This window comes from Phaethon aethereus, assembly GCF_964289735.1.
Source record: "Phaethon aethereus genome assembly, chromosome: 1".
In the NCBI taxonomy this organism is placed as follows: Eukaryota; Metazoa; Chordata; class Aves; order Phaethontiformes; family Phaethontidae; genus Phaethon; species Phaethon aethereus.
The window spans coordinates 41,730,661-41,750,641 of record NC_138575.1 but is presented as its reverse complement, the minus strand read 5'-3'; positions in this window follow the sequence as shown (position 1 = coordinate 41,750,641).

The window sequence follows — 19,981 nt, the reverse complement described above, 5'->3', positions numbered from 1 at the left end:
ACTCTGGTGAGACCCCACCTGCAGTCCTGTGTCCAGCTCTGGAGCCCTCAGCACCGGAAGGACATGGACCTGTTGGAGCGGGTCCAGAGGAGGGCTACAAAAATCATTAGAGGGATGGAACACCTCTCCTATGAGGACAGGCTGAGAGAGTTGGGGTTGTTCAGTCTGGAGAAGAGAAGGCTCCAGGGAGACCTTTTTGCAGCCTTCCAATACTTCAAGGGGGCTTATAAGAAAGATGACAACAGACTTTTTAGCAGGGCCTGTAGCACTAGGACAAGGGGTAATGGTTTTAAATTAAAAGAGGATAGATTTTGACTAGATCCAAGGAAGAAATTTTTGACAATGAGGGTGGTGAAACACTGGTACAGGTTGTCCAGAGAGATGATAGATGCCCCATCCTTAGAAACATTGAAGGTCATGTTGGACGGGGCTCTGAGCAACCTGATCTACTTGAAGATGTCCCTGCTTACTGCACGGAGGTTGGACTAGATGACCTTTAAAGGTGCCTTCCAACCCAAAGATTCTGTCATTCTATGATAGTTCTCTCAAAGTTCCATAGTTGTCTTCTCTTTGTAGTTATATTGTTCCTTCCTTCAAAGTTGTGCCTCGTTACCTACTCACAGAGACTAAACAATACCCTCAGCTTCATTCTTCACATACTTCCAACAGTAGCACATTTATTTGTAGGCTTGGGTGATACTTTGAGGAACAGGAGTAGTTTTTCAGGTCAATAATTCTAGTAATTTTGGTGTAAGAGCTGGTATTATCTCTACTGAATTTAATACTAGTTGTAGCTCATTGACTCCTGATTCATCTTTGAGGCATGTTCAGTTATTTTTCATTCAGCATCTAGAGTAAATTTCTAACAGGATGTGTACAAAGTCCAGGTTGTGGATTCTTTTGCAACAGAAAGTTATAATTTTGTGTTTTTTGTGAAAGAAATACTCAGTTATCACTCAGGATTTCTTTTTCAGATGTTGTCTAAACTAGGGAACACATTCTGCAAAGACTTACAGATACTTGGTTTATCTGAAGACAGATAACCTCCTTATTCCAGAGGTTAAAGTTAACTCTTGGATGTTTACAATGTATTGGCTTAAGGCAATTATAACCAAAATTCGGACCAGGTGCCTTAGACAAGGTTGGGCAGGCTTTATCTTATTTTCTGCTGTATTTATTGATAATAAAGACTTGGAACATAGAAATTTTCTCTGAACTAGAGATCGCCAAAACATTAACACTAATGTACCAGGACTGCCTTTGGTTATCTGGTCTTCCTTCTTACCTCCAAAATTTTCTTTAAACCTCTATCTCAGATCTGGATTTTAAATCTAAAAATCAGGGGCTGAGTAGCTGGGCTGCTTTGTAAGAGCAGTATACCTTTTGAAGGATGACACTGATACAACATTGCTTAGATACTCCTGCCAAAATCTAAGCAACCAAATTTTTCAACCAGAAAACGATCAACTTTACTTAGTCTGGTGTCTGAACAAGTAGCTGCTTGTTTAGCTGTAATCAGCTCCCATAAGTTTATTCATTCAAATACACCCTTAAGTGCAATAGTGCTTTATTGAATTCATTGCTTACTTGTTGTTTTCTAAACTGCAGCATAAGCTGATACTTGAATTTTTAGGGCAGAAACAAAGTTCCTGCAGGAATCATACAGCCCTGGCTGATACATATGTCACTGTACAAACGTGGGATGTGATTAGTGCTAACACATAGGCTGATGCGCAGATGGGGCAGGTTTGCAGAGCTCTAAGGGACCCTTCAGCTTCCTTCATAGATCCCATACCTGTGTTAAGTAGCACTTGCGGTAATTTACAGAGACTTGCCAAACTATTGCACTGGCTTATCCACAGACCTTGCATCTTGGCTTAAAGCCACAGATGCTGCTGCTGTTGGAGTTTACATGAGCAAGAAAAGCAAGAGTACTGTTCTCGATGCCTGGTGTGAGAAAGGTGGTTCTAGTCATGAAATCTGTAACAACCATTGTGTGAATAATGTTGCCTTTGACTCCTCTTTTAGCTCTGAGGTTTTTGTTAAATGTGGCTTCGTACATCTCCTTCAGTGTTGTTGATTATATGAAACCAATGTATTTTCCCACAGTTGCTTGGTACACATTAAATGTTACAAGTAGATCAGAAAATGAAAAAGAAAGAAATCTAAAGTTAGACTTCTTTCTACATTTCGAACTGAAAGAAGTAGGCACATTTTTTAAAGTAATGAGTCTACAGCAGTTACTGCCATTGGCCCAAAACCTATTTTTAAAGTCCTCTTTTCTAAATGGTGACCTTTGGTTCTACTAGGTCCTGCAATAAAAAAAATCACAGTACTTTTAATGTGGGCAAATGTTGGGGAAAAAAGTTTTAAAAGTCCATCTAGATGTTCACAATATTGTGAATTTAGAGTTCACATACTTAAAATGCCATCTTGAATCAGTAAGAAGAGTATTATGCATATTTAATACATGCAATACATACATTTCATAAACAATTTTTACTTACAAAGAAGCACATTCCTCCTGCACACTTATAATTGATAATATTTATAAGCTTGATAATTAAAAAAATGGCAACTAACAGTTGCTTGAGTCAAATAGACCTGAAAGCTTTATGCTTTCCTATAAAAATAAATGGTTGAAAGAAGAAAAATCTGAGAAGCTTAAATCTAAAAAAAGTTAGCATTATAAGCTGCCCAATATTTAGAAGAAGAGTTCCTTCTTACCTTTTACCTAGATCTATAGGACGCAAAACACGACCAGTGCAGAGTCTAGAAGTAAAAATAAATATGATTTAATTGGAGACAGGAATGTGAGATGAGTAAAGGCAGCATGACAAACTAAAGATAATAGCATGTTGCTGTACATAGCGTGCTAACCACTCTTGTACATTCATTGTTTTCCCAGGAATATGTTAGAATTTAGATTTGCTATAGTATAGCATAAAATTTCCAAATTTTCATCAAGATTTTAGAAGTAGACTTCCTGTTCTGTTTTGCTTTACTGCCTCTTGTTTTGTATTTCTGAGATAGTACTCTTCATTTCTCTTCACTTCTTAAAACATTATTAATGTTTGTGAGAGCTCTGTTTTCGTTATGCTATCCTTCTTTCTTAGTAGTATAACATTAATAAGAAATGCTGATCTGACCATGGAATAAGCCATTTCACCTCCCTCAGTAGTCTTTTTTACAGGATATGAAATATTGTTTATAGTAGAGGTAAGAAGAAATATAAGGGGAGCTGGCCACTGTTTTTTAAAAGCTGAATAGATGACTTTATTAAAATTCTGTCTGGTGAGAAGTATTTTTTGTCTTCTAGCTAATATGGCAGTGAAAGAAGAAAAACTCCTGTGATGATCTTCGATTTTTTACTTAGTTATTACAGGCCATACACCATACTTGGACATGAATTTTTATGCTCTACTTTCTTTGTTACACTTCATTACACTCCACAATATTTTTTATATATACTTATATTTACTTAAGGGAATATTGCTGCTTTTTATCAGTTGCCTTTATAGTTTTGTGCTTGATAGAATGCATTACGAATAATATAGCTTGAAACTTAAATAATAATAGAAGCATTTTTTAAATTCTTCTTTGATAAACTTGTCTTTTCAATAACCAAAAACTGATTGAAGACAAAATGCTATTGAATACATGAGATGAAAAATCTGGAAACATTGTTAACATTGCTCTAGTATAGCTACTTGCAAAGTCCTTGGATAACATTCACACATGTAGAAATAACAAAGTAGTAAGACTGTAAAATTTTATGCTGATAGCATCACTAGACAGTCTACAGAAAACAGAAGGAAAAGCATAATACTGCAGGTAAATACCTGTCTTAAGTAGAGCACCCAAAATTAGTAGTCACCTGTGAAAATGCCAACCAAATTGCAGTCATTTTCATACCACAGAAGTTGCTACACAGATGAATTCATAACATTTTTTAGGCAGCCAAAAATGTTAGTGATTAATACTGTATAAAACCCAATCATAGCAGGATTTGGATTGTGGACTATATAGCAACGAATGATGAACAGTAAAGTAAATATCCAACTGTCTCAATGAAAAGAACACAGAATGACACTTTAAATTTAAATTTATTAAATATGTATGGATAAAAGCTTTAGCTTTAGCTTTTTGTTGATTCAGTTTTCTCAAGAACAGTGACACCAATTAAATGTATTCATAATATTCTAAAATGTTTTCATAGAATTATAGAATATTTGGGTTGGAAGGGACCTTTAAAGGCCATCTAGTTCAACCCCCCTGCAATGAGCAGGAACATCTTCAACTAGATCAGGTTGCTCAGAGCCTTGTCCAACCTGACCTGGAATGTTTCCAGGGATGGGGCATCTCCCACCTCTCTGGGCAACCTGTTCCAACTTTGTTCCTCCCGTCCCCATCTTGCAGTCCATCCACTCGAGAGGCATGGAAAGAGACACTGCCAGTGGAGACTGAGGCAAAGAAGTCATTGAGTACCTCAGCCTTCTCCTTGTCTGTCTTTACCAGTCTTGCCAGTCTTGCTCATCAAGGAGGGTACGCTTTCTTTGACCTTCCTTTTCTGGCTGACATTCCTGTAGAAGCCCTCCTTATTATTCTTTGCATCCCTTCAGCTCCAGCCGCGCCTTGGCCCTCCTAACCTCATCTCTGCACAACTGAGTGGTGTCCCTGTACTCTTCCCAGGATACCTGTCCCTGCTTCCACTGCCTGTGCATTTCCTTCTTGCAAGTCTCCACTCAGCCATGCTGGTTTCTTGCCTTCCTTTCCCACTTTCTTACACCTAGGGATTGAGAGCTCTTGTGCTCTGTGGAAAGCATCTTTAAAGATCTGCCAGCTCTGCTCTGCTCCCTTGTCCCTGAGCGCAGTTTTCCCAGGGAAAGCCCATGCTGGAGCAAGCTCCTGGCAAGACCTGTGGCCCCGTGGGGGACCCGCACTGGAGCAGTCTGTTCCTGAAGGACAGCACCCCATGGAAGGGACCCACTCTGGAGCAGTTCGTGAAGAACTGCAACCCATGGGAAGGGCTCACGTTGAGGAAGTTCATGGAGGACTGTCCCCTGGGGAGGGACCCCACACTGGAGCAGGGGAAGAGTGTGAGGAGTCCTCCCCTGAGGAGGAGGACGGGCAGAGACAACATGTGATGAACTGACCACAACACCCATTCCCCGTCCCCTTGCGCTGCTTGCAGGGAGGAGGTAGAAAACAGGGAGTGAAGTGAAGCCTGGGAAGAAGGGGTGGGTGGGGGATGGTGCTTCAAGTTTTATTTCTCATTATCCTACTCTGATTTGATGGTAATAAGTTAAATTAATTTCCCCAAGTTGAGTCTGTTTTGCCCATGATGTAATTGCTGAGTGATCTCTCCCCATCCTTATCTCGACTCACAAGCCTTTTGTTGTATTTTCTCTCCCTTGCCCAGCTGAGGAGGGGAGTGATAGAGCGGCTTTGATGGGCACCTGGGGTCCAGCCAGGGTCAACCCACCACGATGGCTCACTGATCCTCTCATATTTGGTAGCAGTCTTGGGGTTAGCAACCTCCTGGTACTGTCACTGAGTTAGCCTATTGTTTTCATGATACCTTTGTCACTTTCAGGTGAACAAGTAATGTTGTTAGTGGATTTCTGAGAGCCGGAAGGCATTTAATACAGCAGGAAAGTTAAAGAGATTGAACTAGACTGTAAAAATAAGACAATAAAAAAATAAAGGGTTCAGCAATGGGGAAGAGTAACAGCAAGTAAGGCAGGTAAAGATGGGAAAGGACTTTGCACAAGGAAAGTGGATGATTGAGGAAGGATCAGCAGAGTCTTGAGAAAGAGCTGAGAGCTGGCAGCTGAGGCAAATGCTCCCATGGCATTTGGCTCTCTACAGCATCAGATGCATCCAGGGTGTTTGAGAGCTCTGCCCTGCTTGAAAGCCTTCTATTGGCATTTGTTAGTCCCACATGCTGTGGGACTTTGCGAAGGCATGGTCCTCATGTGGGGTCAGACCCCTCAAGCCTTTCAGTGTACCTGGAAGGAAACTGGGAGGTTAGGCTGCTCCAGGAGGAATCTAGCTCAAGTACATCAAAACTGCTTTGAGAAATGAATACCAACATACGGTGGATGAGAACCACCATGGGACTGGCATCAAAGCTGCATCATTGTTCTATATCACCGTGCTAGGTAGAGCATAGTCTATGTTGACAGAATAATAGCTATGCAAGGGAACAGGATTGGCTGGCTCTTAGATTTAGATAACTTTTAAATGATTCAGAATCATTAAGTTACATACATTTTTAGCCTGTGAAAACACATGTCCTTCCACGTCTGCCTCAGCACAAGTAGGTGTAACGTGTCACACATAATGATTCAAATCAGCAGTTTGACTTGTTTAGGCAGACTGTGCAGAAGTAATGGAACTACGCACATATATATTTTTTTCTCTCCATAGGTCAAACTGATAGATTTAAGATTTTCAGTAAAAGAACTACATCACATTTACCACTAGGATATTTAGCAGAATTGGAGAATTCTGGTAAATACTGCTCAAGATTTAAGATGACTAACTTTTTACTGTGTTTAAAATCATTCATAAGAGACACGGGCTGGGATGAACCAAAGCTGAATCTAGATATAGAATAAAATCCTAATTAAAAAATATTGTCCTACAGGTTATTAGTGGCTAGACCTGGATTCTTACAGGTTTGCCAAACTCCCATTTGATTTTAGTTGGAAATGGATGCCCAAATATTTTTGAAGACATAAGCTGTAGTCCTTTAAAGGGAAAATACTTGGAAATGCAATCCAGAGGAAGGGCGGATGGGAACTATGAAATTGTTGAGCTGGGGCTTCATATAAAAGAGGATTGGTGGCTTCAGGTTAAAAAAAAAAAAAAAAAAAAAAGAATTGCAAAGAAAAGAAGAGCAGGCAGAATGTCTGGGAAACACCAGTGGAGATAGTCTGGAACATAAGAAGAACTGTCAGGAGAACAAGCGATTGAAAAAGCTTTGCTGAATGACACCAGCAAGAAGAAACACATAGGTAGGGAGGTAGCAGTAGTAACATAATGCATGGATGTACAAGCGCAAAGTGGATGCTCCCAACACACCTCGACACCAATTTTCAGACTTAAATGCGAACAGAAGAAATCCCTTTTTTTGCCTTCTTGTCAGCAAAATCAGAAGAATTGAGCTTGGAAAGAGGTTTTTGGCTGCAGACATGACAGTTTCATAAAAAAAATTAAGTTGAATGCCTTCATCTTCAAATGATTTAGTGGTTTGGAAATCACTGGGCATGTAGAAGACCAATGTTTACTGGTCTTTACTTGTCTTCACAGAACTAAGCAGAACAAGGATTGAAACTGGGTTTACTATTTTTAACTGACTACTCCAACCATCAGACTACTGGCTTTTCTAAGGGATGTTCCTACTATAAGAGTTTTGTCCACATTCTGTCCTGACTTCAGGAGCTTCCCAACAAAAAAAAATCATTGAAATGGATATGTTTTGATTTTAGCACAAGAGCACTTCACAAAAGGAAAAAGAAGATTGTAAAATTCCTAAACATTTCTTCCTGATAGAGAAACCACAACAGGCTATCAAGTCCAACTATTTGTTGAATTTATGTTTCATTGTAGACGTTTTAAAAAGTAGACCACTCTACAAGCCATTGGAAGATGAAGAGCAACAGGGAAATAATGTGACTCACATTTCAAAAATAATCTCCTTAATAGAATTGTAAACTATGCTTTCCTTGAGCAGTGGCTTAAGTACCAAAATGCAGTGTCTATGTGAAGAGCTTTTAACTAAGACTTTTCAAGCAGTTGCTCATGACGTCTTTATCCGCATCTGAAATAAAACAGCACTGAACTACACAATGGCTGTCTGCAGGGGTAACTGCCAGTGTAATCAACTGGTAGTGTTTTACCTGCCAGGTCTCCAGTCAGGGCATGACTTTGTATCTCCTCCTACTCCCTTTTTCCAACGTTTTTTCAGTTGCTCTAAGCTATAGTGACTCCGGTTCTTTGCCTTTTCCTTGTGAAGGAGGGCAGCATGCTTTTGTAACAAAACAGAGACTTATATAAATTTTGGGATGAACCCTTTGTGGCTGTATGATGCTGCAACACCACGCAAGTCAGTGAAGTTGTGGTGTATTATACAATGTGCAGATCTGAAGCAAAAACTCAAGGTAGATGATGTTGACACCATCAAATGGATGTATTTGCTCACTAATTATCATTTTAAAAGCAGACATGCAGTGAGAATTGCTTTTTATTAAAGGAGAGATTGGTTCTCAAACACCACTTAAATGCATCTATTTTCTTTTTCTCTACTTTTTTGCTGCTTGTTCTTCATTAAATTTCCACTTGGCCTTTTTTTTTTAATTGCTTCTGAGAAATAAACATGGGAAGTGGTATTTTTTATTAGTGACAAATGTTTTCAAAGTAGTAAATCACAAAATGCCTGCATTTTGGGTGACCTCTACCTTGTACATATATCTCCTTTAAACCAGAGGAAGAATTATGCTTAGGTACTTACTAGACAGCAAAGCTATGGCCTGCAAAGCTATGGCCCACAAAGCCAGCCTTTGCTAACCTGATAAAGACAGATGACAGCGAAGAACAGATGATGAAGGCACTGTCCCTACTAGTATACTTTGCTTTAGCTGCCTAGCCATTACAGTTTGGACTTCTATTAGATGCATGGATGAAAGTGATACAAATCAAATTTCCAGTGATGTGTGTTCATTGCAGCTGAATCATATGATGAATACCAATGTGCTCCTGGTAGTTCTGATAGAAGAAATAAAGTAGTCACCACTTCATCCATTATTGAATGTAGTCTTCATTTGTATTTGTTTCAGTTGATTAAGATTAGAGGCACAATAGAGGTTACTGCACATGTACTAAATTCAATTCTCACTAGGGAAGTATAGAAAAATAGCTTTCACAACTCTTTTCTGCAGTTATATATTCTTAGCTTAAAATTATAAGCCATTATATACAATCTAGTGAAGCATGTAAAATGTCTCTTATAAATCAACTTCAAAGCAGCTTTATTTCGCTTTTTGTAGGTTACTAAGAACAGGGTTATCTGAAAGTGAAGTATCAAAAGCAATCTGAATTTTAAACTGACTGAATTATGATATGAAGGCACTATTAGTGTAACATTATGGCTGGCTGTTATATGCATCTGAGAGGCAGGAGCATCAATTATGAAGACACAGCTTAAGTACTGAGGGTATTCTGTCTCTGAATTGGTAACACGTACTTTGCATTTCTATAGCAGTTCAACCATAAGAGGTTAAAAAACTTCACAAACATTACATTTTGGCAAAGTTTAGGGGAGGAAAATAATATTGGTAAACATCTTGTTCCAGACCATACCAGAAAGTGAATCAAGAACAACATAAAACCAGATGATCTGCCAGTTCTTTCATACACAATGAAACATTATAGTAAACATTTTATTAAACATTTGTAAAAGATGCTGTAAGTCCTAAGCAGAGCCTCTGGATCCTGTAATAAAATAAATTATAAAATCATCCTTCAACGTTTACCTCAATACCTACCAAAGAAACTCTAAGGAAAGTTCATGCGGGAATTATCCAGCTGAGGGGTGTACCCAGATTCAAATCTATAGCACTATGGGACCTTCCACACATTTCATACATTGTAAAAGCCTTGTACTGATTTGGCCTCAGGACACAGAAGACCCTACACGTTAGTAGCAGCCTATTAAAAACTACTACAGACAGCAGTGGTGTCTGATGTGTTTTTAAAGAGGGTTATTTTTCTTACCTACACTGCAGAATTATTGTAAAGATATAAAATTTGTATATAAAATATAAATTAAACCCCGTAATTCTTAGATCTACAGTAGATTGTAAATATGTACTTGTAGGATTGTATCTGAAAAATTATATGTAGTACCTGGACAGATGTTCAGTTTTCTGTTAAACCAGATAAATATTATTTACTTGGAGAGATATATATTAGAGGATAATGCATTTGTTAAGCACACTACAGATGTAGCTACATTTTGCAGGTAGATGAAAGCAGCAAGTTCTCTGTGGCCAACAAAATGGATTTCAGATTTGCTTTTTAATAAAGAATAATTTTTGTATCATTAAATACTTTTCATATGCAAATGCAATACTTTTGATTTTGGCAATACAAAAGTTTGGTCCTGGTGCACCACGGACAAACACCTGCATGTCTAACTTTATACACTGCTAAGGAGCTGAAGACTTTTTCACTTTATAAACGGGATAATTATGTAAGAAATGTGAAGACATCCTGGAAAACTAAAACTACAGAGGAAGGAAGGAGAGTTTTACCTAAAAGAGGTGGCTATAACAATGTGCGCTCAAAGGTTAAGCAGCAGTATCCCTTACCTTTCAAGACTTCAGTCCAGATTCAGTAGAAGTGGCACAGAAGTAGTATTTCAAAAGCAAGATGTGTTTAAGTTCTATGATGAAGAATTGTAGATTCCCAACATTTTCAGTGACTGAAATTTCTCATCAAAAAGAATATTTAACTGCCTATTCTGCTGCTTTGCCATGATAATTTATTCCCATTCTTTCAGTCACAAACAGTACAGTGATGCCACAGCAAATCATCTTGTCATGAAGCAGATGAGAAATGGAGAAATCAAGACGCTAACAAACAGGGTGGAGCCCAATCCACTCTTCTCATGCCAAGACAGTGTCAATTAAAGATTTATTTTCTTTGTCTCCTGACTTCAGAGATCCACCCAGTGTCATAAATAGGTATTGAAGTTGCAGAGCGCCCTATCACTGTACAAAAACCTCCAAGGTACCACTGTTTTAATCTCAGAAAAGATTATATTTTTGACTAGCTATGGGGAAGAAAAAAAAGCATTCTTAAGAAAGGAGTCTGTATTTATTCCCTAGCATGGTCATAACAAAAAAAACCAAAACTTTGTGCTCTGCTTTTCCACATAAATCTGAGATACTTCAGTTTTGGAAAGTCTGGGACATTACCATAACAACAGGAGGTTATCTCATGGCTGACAAGTCCTGGCTACATTTGATATTTTTTCTTGATGGCATGGACATTAGGTAATATGAATGCAGGAAAGAGAATGACTTAGATTCAAACAAAATTTTCTCAAGAGAACTCTGAAGACATAAATAAAAAGGCAATATTTTTAACATCTGTGATCATTTTAGTAGAATGGATCATGATTTTTTGATATATTTTGCATTGTTCTGTCTTGAGACTTCATCCAGTCTGCTTTTATGTTAATTATTTGAGCCTCCCACCTGTGCATCTTAAACGTTTAATTTCTCTTATGTCAGCCACCGATTTAGTCATAAGCCTTAGGCACGCTGTAGCTGTTCCAGTCTGTGAGCAACGTACTTGCATCAAAAAAAAAAAAAATTTTGCCTAAAGATTCAAACACAAAATGAACTTTTGTCAAAGGCTTTAGATTTGTGTCTTGCAAATGAGGAATTCAAGAACTCTTCCAGAGTCAGTACTGCCACCCAGAGAGCTTCCGAATTTATTCTTTGTCCTGAAAACTGATAAACTGATCTTACAGTTTCACTAGAAAATGCTCACACCCAAAATATAACTAGTAATGAAAAGTCTTCTGTATCAGGCCACTAGTAGCTGCTCGCTGATGTAAGGTACTGAAACTTTTGCAGAAATGGCTCATGCTATGATATTCAAGGATTCATTGTCTTACGACATTTGTGTTATATATCTAAAAGTTAAGTTCAGCCTAAGGAAGCCACTGCCCTCCTATTAATTAACACAAGGAGATTTCTGCAACATGTACCCCTTCTGAAGTCACTTGACATTTGGTGAACTGAAACAACCAGTAAAGAAATTTTTCTTTCTCCATTAACTAAGAGAGAAGACTTTGATGATAAATTTATACTGCTAAATAAATAGCACCTGGGTGCAGCTCAAGCACTGACCTATCCGTAATTGACACTGCCTAACTGTAAACTTATTCTCCAGCTGTATTTGGACTGCTCCAACGAGCTGTTTCCAGCAGGTGCCTAGAGAGTGGGCTAGTCGTAAGCACCAGTTGGCCTTGAGGTCAGGGATTGGACCCAAGCCCACATATTTAGCAGGACAGATGAAGTCAAATATTAGCCTTCTGTGCTTTAAATTGGGGCCTTTGTGAATATCATCCCCTTCCACTTCTGTTTTCTTGCTGAGTTAAGGTTCCTGAGCTTTCCTGAAGATAGTGTAAAGAAAAGATGTCTGGAGCTGGACAAAACACTTCAAATTCTTTAATTTTCCTACATATTCATAGTTCAGATTAGGCTGAAGAATAACAGTAAAGTGTTGCAAGAAAAGTTGAAAGAACTGTCTTGGCACTGAGGGTCATGTTACAGCTCTTTGCATATCAGTTTAATTCTCCAGGACTGCAATTCCAACACTTTTTGCAGCTACCAGCTGAGAAGTAACATGCATACTCCTTTTTTTTAATATAACTTTTATAAGGCATTCATTTTTAAAAGTTTGGCTCCCTTGTTGATATGTTTAATAGTATAAATACTCAGGCAACCTGGCGGTCCAGGTCCAATGGGATGTCTTTTTCAGCTAGTATGAAAAGACATCCAATGTAAAAAAGCAAAACAAAACCCAAACAAAAGAAATCACAGAAAGTCACTGCTGATGTTTTTTTGATTGAAAAACAACCCTGGATACTCTGGTCCTGGGTCATCCCCTAACTGTTGCTGTCCCCCACCCTGTTGCAGCCCTCCTTTTAAAAGGGAAAACCCAGCTTGCACAAACTTATTTTCCAACAAAAATGACTCCAGTCAGCAGCCAGCATTTCTCTTGCTGTTCTGTCCTTAACTGCAGTATTACATCCTGCCCCTGCCCATAGAGACCGCCATGACCATCTTTCTGTCACAGAACAACCCCTGGCAGCCCTCTGGGACCTTCAGAGATGTTCCCCTGCAGAGCTAGACATAGTCCTTTTTGTAGATGGGTCCTGTCCCCATGGCTCCACAGGGCATCCAGCTGCAGGGTGTGCTGTCTGTACTTGCACCAATGGTCTAGAAGCTTATTCATTGCCAACCATCCCTTCAGCACAAATTGCAGAACTTCTTGTCCTGACTCCTGCCTCTGTACTTGCACAAGGGCAGTCAGCCACTGTTTACAGCAATTCCCGATACGCCCTTGGGGTTGTGCACAACTGTGGGCAACTTGGAAAACAGCTCAACTTCTTGACGTCACTCCTATTTGAAACAGCTGCTATGTTGAAGCTCTTCTGCTAGCATTACTATTACCCTTTCCTTTAGCAATAGTAAAATACTAAACTCATGTTTTTTCTTATGATATCACACAAGAAAATGCCCTAACTGATCAATCAGCAAGGACAGTCAGCCTTTTGGGACAGCATACTCCTGAACATGCTCTCACCAGTCTTTCCACAGAGCAGTCACCACCTACTTCTCCTCCAGAACTGACTATTTTACAGGACTGTATTGGGTTTACGTGGCAAGGTTTTGGTAGTGGGGGGGGGTGGCTGCAGGGGTGGCTTCTGTCAGAAGCTGCTAGAAGCTTCCCCCATGTCCGATAGAGCCCATGCCAGTCATGGATGGACCAGATGGACCCGCTGCTGGCCAAGGCCAAGCCCATTAGCGATGGTGGCAGCGCCTCTGGGGTAATAGATTTAACAAGGGGAAAAAAACCAGCACACAGCAATTGCAGCTGGAGAGAGGACTGAAAATATATGCAACAACTCTGCAGGCACCCAGGTCAGAGCAGAAGGAGGGGCAGGAGGTGCTCCAGGCGCCGGAGCAGAGATTCCCCTGCAGCCCGTGACGAAGACCATGGTGAGGCAGGCCGTCCCCCTGCAGCCATGGAGCTCCACGGTGGAGGAGATATCCACCTGCAGCCCTTGGAGGACCCCATGCCAGAGCAAGTGGATGCCCAAAGGAGGCTGTGACCCCATGGGAAGCCTGCGCTGGAGCAGGTTTGCTGGCAGGACTTGTGACCCCGCGGGGAACCCAGGCTGGAGCAGCCTGTTCCTGAAGGTCGGCACCCCACGGAGGGGACCCAGGCTGAGCAGTTCATGAAGAACTACAGCCTGTGGGAAGGACTCACATTGGAGAAGTTCATGGAGGACTGTCTCCTGTGGGAGGGACCCCACTCTGGAGCAGAGGAAGAGTGTGATGAGTCCTCCCCCTGAGGAGGAAGGACCGGCAGAGACAACGTGTGATGAACTGACCACAGCCCCTATTCCCTGTCCCCCTGCGCTGCTTGGGGGGAGGAAGAGGTAGAAAATCATGAGTGAAGTTGAGCCTGAGAAGAAGGGAGGGGTAGGGGGAAGGTGTTTTAAGATTTGGTTTTATTTCTCATTTTCCTACTCTGATTTGATTGGTAATAAATTAACCTAATTTCCCTGAGTTGAGTCTGTTTTGCCCATGACAATAATTGCTGAGTGATCTCTCCCTGTCCTTATCTCGACTCACAAGCCTTTTGTTATATTTTCTCTCCCCTGCCCAGCTGAGGAGGGGAGTGATAGAGCGGCTTTGGTGGGCGCCTGGCACCCAGCCAGGGTCAACCCACCACAAGGACCCAGCCCCAGGAGATGAAAACGCTGTCTGTCTGCGCCAGGGCTGCCAGTTACACCTCGATTCCCTGTGGCGCTCCCCGGATGGCCACCTCAGTGCACCTCCAGTTCTACTCCCTTTCCCTGCTGGTGGTACCCACCTGGTGGCTTGCAGTGGCAAGAGGGGGTGTGTGTCTATGATTGCAGCACTACAACAGGGTTGGTTTGCCCCGAGTTCCTCTGTAAGAGCATAATAGTACTGCAGCATGTGTCCTCTTTGTTTGTTCCATAACATCAGATGAAGGGTTGAAATAAAGCTGCAGCACACCTGAAACCATGCATTTCCTTTGTAAATTTTAAAATGGATTTTATACAGATGCCCAAATGCTGTAACTGCAAATACATTTTTGTAATCATAAAATGTGTTCTCAGGATGGGTAGGGGCCTGCCCATGTAGAAATGCAGATGCTACTAATGTCACCAAGAAAGCTTTGAGAGAATACTTCATCTTGGAGTACTCCTTGTACTGCACAGCGACCGGGGAACTCATTTCACAGGACAAGTTGTTCAGGTGGTCTGTAAATCCCTAGGAATCTAGCGGCATTTACATGTGGAGATGCTGAAAGGAAGAATTCTGCTTCAAGAAATATACTGGCCAAAATTTGTGAAGAAACTGGACTTAAATGGCCAAATGCTTTACTGTTGGCCCTAATATACCTCAAGAGCACTGTGAATAAAAACCAGGCACTATCTCCATATGAAGCTGTAATGGGTAAACCTACATAAGGTTACTGCATACCCCACCTAAGCCACCTGTCCTGGTTTCAGCTGGGATAGAGTTAATTTTCTTGCTGGTAGCTGGTACAGTGCTGTGTTTTCAATTTGGGGTGAAAATAATGTTGATAACACACTGATGTTTTCCATTGTTGCTAAGTGGTCCAGGACTGTCCAGCTTCCCGTGCTCCGGCCTGCCAGCGAGTGGGCTGGGGGTGCACAAGAAGCTGGGAGGGGCACAGCCGGGACAGCTGACCCAGGCTGGCCAAAGGGATATTCCATACCGTACGATGTCATGCCCAGTACGTAAACTGAGGGAGTTGGCCGGGGAGGTGCTGCTGCTTGGGAACTAACTAGGCATCAGTCAGTGGGTGGTGAGCAATTGTGCTGTGCATCATTTGTATATTCTTTTATCTTTTTTTTTCTTATCCTGTTAAACTGTCTTTATCTCAACCCACAAGTTCTACCTTTTTTTTTTCCCCCCCGATTCTCTCCCCCATCCTGCTGGGAGGTGGTGGTGAGCGAACAGCTGTGTGGTTGTTATAGCTACTTGTCAGGTTAAACCACACCACCACCACATAGATCCAAGCTACAGATGACTGATAATGTTATGCTGAATTACTGCAAGGCTCTAATGAAATGTGTGAGGACTATTCACTCACAGATGAAAGAAGTCCTTCCAGAACCTGCCTCTGAATGTGCCACTCTTGAGAACCTGTAGACTTGGGTCCGTATCAAGGTGACACACAGATGACTCAAGATCTACAGAATGGAACCCATAAAGATGCTCTGCTCTCCAAGAGTTGAAAGTCTTTATATCTTCACATAAACTATTAAAATACCTTTCTTCAGCTGGCCTACCATTATGCTAACGACTTAGATGTTTCAAAATGTTGGGTGTGTTTCTGTATCCCTTATGACTCTAGTGAAGGTGTCACCATGTTTCCTATAGCATGTAATTCAACAGTAAATAGACCAGTCTGGAATCCCCAGAGGGCAGAAGTCCTTTGTCCAGGATCATCCCCAGTGACAATAAGTGGGAAGTGATCCAAGTTGATCCAATACAGAGGTGCATGAAGCTCCAACTCCTACCCACCACCTGGGATTAGCTGCCCCTGGGAACAGTTGTTACTTGAAAGAAAATGCAACGTGCCACATGGGACAGAGTACTTGTACCCGAAATATTAATTGTCAGAATGTTACTAGACATTTACTTGGTAAATCACAAAACTGTGAGTTGACATCATCTTCTATATATACTTCCTTGGGAGCCTATTTCATTCGTGGTACATTAGCATACCTGTGGCTCCTGGGCTGGTTGGTTTCACTTCTTTCTCCTTCCAACATTCTGTGTGCAACCCAACCCATGGCAGTATTTACCCGTCAAATAGAAAAGGTACAAGTGCTTATACTATTTTAAATCACGCTAATTTGAGCCCTTAGTTTCAGGTTTTCAGTTTTAAGGAATATTTGAAGCATTTAAAAAGCATTTAGGAAAAACCTAATTACCAGTATTGAAAATACCAAAATAATGGAATTTGTTGCACTTCGTCATCTACGCATGTACTTGCATACTTATTAAAGTGTAAAAAATTACCGCAGACATTTGATCTGCTAAATATCAATAATATGAAATCGGCTGTAGCATCCACCATACTATAAACAACAACTCTCTCAATCTTGTATCTAAAGAGGAACTAAACTCCAAGATATTTTTGATTAGTAAAAATACATGCATATGGTAGAATGGGAAATGAAAGGAAAACACTACAAGATCTTTCTAGTTCTTTCTTTTGGTCAGCCATGAACAGAATTTGAAGGAATAAGGAAACAACAATCATCCCATCAAAGGGCAAAAAAAGCATTACACACCACAGTCTTTGGGGTTAACCTTGGGCTACATGTACAACACAAGTACAATTGCAAGTACAATACAAACTCAACAGAAAAAGCCTGCAGTCCTCTTTGCCTTAAAGCGGGCATGAGTTCTATGGTTCAGTTTCTGACCTTGCTTGCTTACTTCTCTTCAACGTGTCATTCACTTCTCTGAGTCCTTAGAGAGGCTTGTGTAGAGTCTCAAGTACCAACACAGGATCCTCAGTTGTAAAACTCAAGGGATAAAAGAAAGGGTGCTGAGGTTCCCTAGAGGAAACTGCCATTCTTTTTAGCAACATCTAACAGAAGGAAGTTAACTGCTACTTCAGCATGTTCCATCTGAAGTTCTCTGCAGCAATTACTTTATGTTCCTAAAAATAAAGCCTCTTCCAAAAGAAAAAAGCTGCTTGTGTGCACTTTGGGAAAGACTGAACTCACAGAACCAGCTTTTTCATCAGACACTATTATTACTGAGGTGAAAGCCTAAAATAACATTTTAATATCTTCCAGATTTTAAAGAAGTCTTCATTAGTAACTGATATTGAATAATTAAACAGTCATAAAAAGGAGATTTTTCTCATCACTGAGTGAATGTCTGAGAGCATATCAATGTGACTGATTCATATTTTATCATTAACTCAGCATAAATACCAAAGTAACAATCACAAATACTTTTTGATTTGAAAAGCTTTTCTAAATTGCCTTCTGCAAAACATCTCATTTTAATCTCGTATCTCATACAGGTATTGCATATTTTTATCTTGCATTTTTAACTCATCCAAGGGAAGATTCCTTAAGGCATATAATACAATTTGCTCAGATATTTCTTGGTGAAATATTATTTGATTTTAAGCTTCTGATGAGGCAAGTATTTTGATCTGTCATTGTGTAGCTCTGCCTTCTGTTAAATGCAATTCTTCATTCTGTTTCTCAATCTTACTGTTTCCTCTAAGTTTTACTTCTTTTTACTTTCACATGTCTTTTGAAGGCATTAACTGTGTTCAGTAAGAACTTGTTTATTTTGAAGTTGGATGTTCCTTCTTGAATATAAACCTCTTTCTTCCTAGGAAGACTTCACACAGGCTTCTGTTAAAAAAAAAAAAAAAGGATTAAAAAAACCTAGAAGGAATGAATTAGGAAACAGAAGAACAAAGTGATGTGAAATTGTGTAACTTGCATAGTGTCAAATTATGGCTTAACTAAACATAATCCTCAGAAATTCCAATACAATCTATACAGTGTTCAACTATTTCTGTAGAATGCCTTCATCATAACATTTGACCCCACCCGAACCTATGAAGCATTTCACAGTCACATACTTTGTCCTCATCATTGACCCAAATTTTTAACTGCTTCATGTTTTCTTGATTAGAAAAAAAATTCCTCAATATTTATAGTTCATTGTATTTAAAATTATAGTTGTTTGAATACCAAGAAGAAAACAAGCAGTCAAACAAAAGGCATTGAAGTCTCTTAGTTCCAGAAAGATTTATTGTATAATCATGTAAAAGGTATTACAGTTCAATCTGTCAGAAGTGAGGGTGGGAAAAACCAGTGAGTATGAATAAGCACTAACTAGTAGCACATGTATACACTGTGCATAGTTTATGGATCCAGCTGTGCTGGATTGACCCTTGCCAGCAGCTGAGCAACCACACAGCTGCTCGCTGTCCTGGTTCCAGCCGAGATAGAGTTAATTTTCTTCCTAATAGCTGGTATAGTGCTGTGTTTGGATTTAGTGTGAGAATCATGTTGATAACGCACTGATTTTTTTAGCTGTTCCTAAGTAGCTGCAGTGCTTATACTCAGTCAATGAGTTCTCAGCTTCCCACGCTCTGCCGGCGGGGAGGTGCACAAGAAGCTGGGAGGGGGCACAGCCAGGACAGCTGACCCAGGCTGGCCACAGGGATCACAGAATTACAGAATCATTAAGGTTGGAAAAGAACTTTAAGATCAAGTCCAACCATCAACCCAATACCACCATACCCACTAAACCATGTCCCAAAGTGCCACGTCCACACGTTTTTTGAACACTTCCAGAGATGTTGACTCCACCACCTCCCTGGGCAGCCAGCTACAATGTTTGACCACTCTATCAGTAAAGAAGTTTTCCTAATATCTAGTCTATGATATTCCATACCATATCACATCATGCTCAGTATATAGAACTGGAGTTGGCCAGGGGACGGGAATTGCTGCTTGGGGACAGGCTATCAGTTACTGGTTGGTGAGCAATTGTTGCATTGTGCATCACTTGTTTTTGTATATTATTATTATTATTATTATTATTATTATTATTATTATTATTATTATTATTATTATTATTATTATTATTATTATTATTATTTCCTCTTCCTTTGCTGTCCCATTAAACTGTTTTTATCTCAACCTGTGCTTTTTTTTCCAATTCTCTCCTCCATCCAACCTGGGCGAGGGGGAGGCGAGCAAGCGGCTATGCGGTGCTTAGTTGCTGGCTGGGGCTAAATCATGACACTCGCTCGCTCACTCACTTCCCCCCCACCAGTGGGACAGGGGGATTAATAGGAAGAACAAAAGCGAGAAAACTCACGGACTGAGGTAAAAGCCAGTTTAATAGGTGAGTTAAATTATAAAAACACACACATTGCAAAAGGAATCACTTGGCCACCTCCCACAGGCAAACTGATGCCCAGCCAGTCTTTGAGCAATGGTCAGCTTGGAAGGCAACTCCCCCACCATCCTTCTTCTTCCTCTACTGCTTTTTATTGCTGAATGCAAGGTTACATGGTGTGGAATATCCCTTTGGCCAGTTTGGGCCAGCTGTCCTGG